The following is a 3,666-nucleotide window of genomic DNA, read 5'->3' on the forward strand; positions in this document are numbered from 1 at the left end:
TCAGAGACTTTGGAGAAAATCAATCTTCGCGTTTTTGAGAAATTGTATTCCAAACTTCAATCGCGATTTCCCACAACCTACCGAAATTAACATACGACAATCTTTTACCCAGGCGACGGTATGAGCAAATCCAAGTTATGGCAGCTAATGCCAGTTACGCGGTTTTGCAGAATGACGATACGCGGTTTTGTACTTTAAACGACGATATGTATTTTTAACAAAAAACTTCCATGAAAATTTTCGAAATTTAGAAATTTATACATAATAAATGTAATTAGCTTTATCTGATATTACACCTGTCTGGTTATCAGGTTATCTGGTTAAAAAATTTTATTTTCTAGTGTATTTTATTTACCGAGTTAAAAATATAACCACTCAACCTGATAACCAGACAGGTGAGAAATATTTTATTTTATGTTAAAATAATGAACTGCTGCTGCGTGACACTTAACACTTAAGATTTATGTACAAATCTTTAAATAAGATTAATTTTATTAGACGAAAAAATTTTAAAACCCAAAATTTTGAATATCGAAATAATTAAAATTCTATTGCTTTACTTTATTTTTATATATTTTTTCCTAGAGACATATACAAATTAGTTTAACAATACTTTTTACCACTTGCATGGTTGCATTTTGCCAAGCAAATTAACGCACTTATTCACCACACGCAATAAATATGGTGACATTTTTTTGTTGTACTTCCACCATTTTGCCTGCCTCAATATTCTTTTCCGGTTACCTAGATCTTTTCACTAGTCGACCTTTGCCCGGTGCGCATCGATGCTCGCAGTAAAGTTAAAATAATCTCATAGTAAGATGTGATTTAATAGAACAGAATAATTAATTTAACATACTACATATACATATGTATATATAGCAGCCGAAGGAGGCTTAATTAAAAGATATTCAACGTTGCTACTAAAAAATATACATTTGTAGCTTTCGAGTTGAAGGTAAGTGAATAAAGAAAATTATCGATTTATCAGAGCAAATGCTTGGCTGTATGAAATGAAATTTTTTAATGCATAATGAGGTTATACCGATTTTTATTTATTAATAAAAGTTGTTATGGTAGCTAAAGTTAGTTATTAGCGAAATACTTAAGCAAAAAAAAGCAAATGAGACGTGGAAAAATTTCAGCGCCGGCATATTAGCGTTTTACTAACCTCACTATTTCCGTCTAGTGCGTTTGTGTGTACGCTTATGGTTGGTATGCATGAACCAAAAATGTGTCTTTCGTTCATGGTAGGTAGGTAAGTGTGTATGTATGTATTTAGTAGACACTAGGTAGCAGACAGTCGGTCGCAGACAACAAAAACAGGATGCGTTTATTCTTTTATCTAATATCTACAAATTTGACTTTTAAAAATAGAAAAAGTAATAATTTTACAGATTTATTTGATGTCTACATAAATTACCTAAACGTTTTTTTTTAATGTCCGCGAGTTAACGAGTATGCATAGGCGTTGCAGAAATTTATGTACACTCGTGGCCACGAAAACCTTACCACAACTTTTCTTTTAATTTCGAGAAATTTTGTAAATTAATATCTTTTTTTTTAAATATAGTTCAAACTGCAAATAAAACTATGCAAATGAATGTTTCAAACTATGTTCAAAATTTTGAATAATTTATCAAATTTTCATCAATTTCAAACTTTTTTATAAAAGTTTGAGGAAAATTTCGGGTATGCAGTTTACTAGCGCATTTAATTTTAGTATACTAATATGCAAGTTTTGAAGTGACTCAAAATTCTCGGTGATTTTTAAATTATTTTTTTTCCGACGGTCTTGTGCAGTTTTCGTCATGTAACGAATGCTTTTATATGGACAAAATGCGCAACATCGTATGGAAAAAAATTGTGAAAAATCAATCAGAACTTTGAGCTACTGCAAACGGGCTCTTTATTGCATACCGGAAATTTTCCTAAACGTTTTTATTAAAAAGTTTGAAACTTTATATAGGGGTGTATCGTTGTTGTCGTACGAATCGAAAATTTGGACTTTTTGTATACAAAGTGAAAGAAAAATTTCATGATTTTCGATTCGAACGAAACCAAGAATACGCCTCTTAGTTTTTGTTGTGGCTTGAGCTATATTTAAGCATGTTTTTTATTAATATACAAAATGTTAAAAAAAATGGTGTACGGTTTGTGTGGCCACGAGTGTATGTACAAAAGTATAATATCGTGATGACAATTTCATACCCACTACTGAGCAAAAAATGCTGAAATTTTATACAACATGCACTACCATCTGAACAATTTTTTCCTAAATTGATATGTCAATTTTTTGCATATATATATTTACTTCGGTAAAACATATTTCAATTCGGTTTTTATTTTACAGATAAATATCGGCAGAGGAGGATTTTCTACCGTTGGAGTAAGGTAAATTAAATACTAATTAATTGTAACATTTAAGAGTACTTTTCTCATCAAAAATTTAAATGATGACGTTTTCATACCCAAAACTGAGCAAAAATGCTGAATTTTTTCTTAACATGCACTACCATCTGATAAATTTTTCTTAATATTTTTTTTTGTTTAGCCTAAATATTTTACGAAAACTAAAAATTATTTTTAAGCCTTATAAATTGTTTTTTATTTCAGAATAAACTTGCTATGGATATGAGAACTTTTTAATTGTCAGCGCAACTGTAATCCACTAATGCATTAACCCGCTTTTTACGGCCCAAAATGTTGCTGCGGAGTCTCAAATCGAACATATTAATTTTTTGCTTGTATTTTAATTGCTAAAAAGCGAGAATTGGTAGTGTTCGTAAATGTTAAATGTTTAAATTTTGGGTAGACTTGAAGATCGAATGATGAAAATTGTAATATTACAAATGTATTAGTAATAGAATTAAACAAATTGAATTGGATAAAGAAGGAAGACTGAAAAATGTGTAAGAAAATGGACTGAAAATGTTTTATTTTAATTTTTATTATAAAAAGTTGTGAAGTTACAAGAATAAGAATAAGAGAAGAATGAGGTGAAAGAAATTAATATAAAATATGAGTTAATTCATGAAATAAAAAATTAGTAACAATTCATAAAAATAAAAATCAATTTTAATAACAAAAATGGTCTTAGTTCTTTTGGTCCGAGTGAAATGCGTAAGTATTTGTTGAAAGGAGTTTATTTAATTATTATTTTTTACTTATAGAGATTTCTAAATCTAAATAGTTCTAGTGTAAACGAATCTCTTCTGCTTTTATGCACAATATTTTGTAACAGTAGTGTGTGTTGGCATAAATATATCAGAAAATAACGAAATAAACATATATCTATATTTAATACATATAAACATACGTATGCATGTATAATGGTTATCATAATTTTACGGCACTGACATATTGACAAGATTTGTCCATTTACCATAATATTTTTTAATTTAATTCTTTTTTTTATAAAAATATAGTGTGGTTGTTCACGCTGGCCTGGTTTTCAGGTTGGTATAGATAAAAAACTACTATGCCTACGACTATATTTTTCGAGCAATTGGACCAATCTTTCCTTCAGGGCGAATGCACCGCGTACACTACGATAAAATTTGGTACATGCATAACAATGGGTTAATTTCTTTGTTTACATTTTTTGACATTACAGTCATCAGAGACTTTGGAGAAAATCAATCTTCGCGTTTTTGAGAAATTGTA

General features: G+C 29.3%; 1 protein-coding gene, 1 long non-coding RNA gene and 2 other non-coding genes across 6 annotated transcripts in view; all 4 read left to right on the top strand.

The window, feature by feature from the left end:
• LOC118739342 overlaps window positions 1-3,666 on the top strand; it is an 18,926-nt gene that overhangs the window by 270 nt on the left and 14,990 nt on the right. The window lies entirely within an intron of this gene.
• Window positions 739-2,859, top strand: LOC118739344. Its single transcript, XR_004993002.1, has 3 exons — window positions 739-958; window positions 2,354-2,394; window positions 2,617-2,859. It is a non-coding gene; the product is annotated as an uncharacterized LOC118739344 (long non-coding RNA).
• Window positions 2,185-2,271, top strand: LOC118740262. Its single transcript, XR_004993109.1, has one exon. It is a non-coding gene; the product is annotated as a small nucleolar RNA Me18S-Um1356 (small nucleolar RNA).
• LOC118740258 lies at window positions 2,445-2,531 on the top strand. The gene has a single exon (XR_004993106.1). It is a non-coding gene; the product is annotated as a small nucleolar RNA Me18S-Um1356 (small nucleolar RNA).

The sequence above is a fragment of the Rhagoletis pomonella genome, unplaced genomic scaffold (genome assembly GCF_013731165.1).
Source record: "Rhagoletis pomonella isolate Grant_MI unplaced genomic scaffold, Rhpom_1.0 Rhpom_scaffold_00005, whole genome shotgun sequence".
NCBI lineage: Eukaryota > Metazoa > Arthropoda > Insecta > Diptera > Tephritidae > Rhagoletis > Rhagoletis pomonella.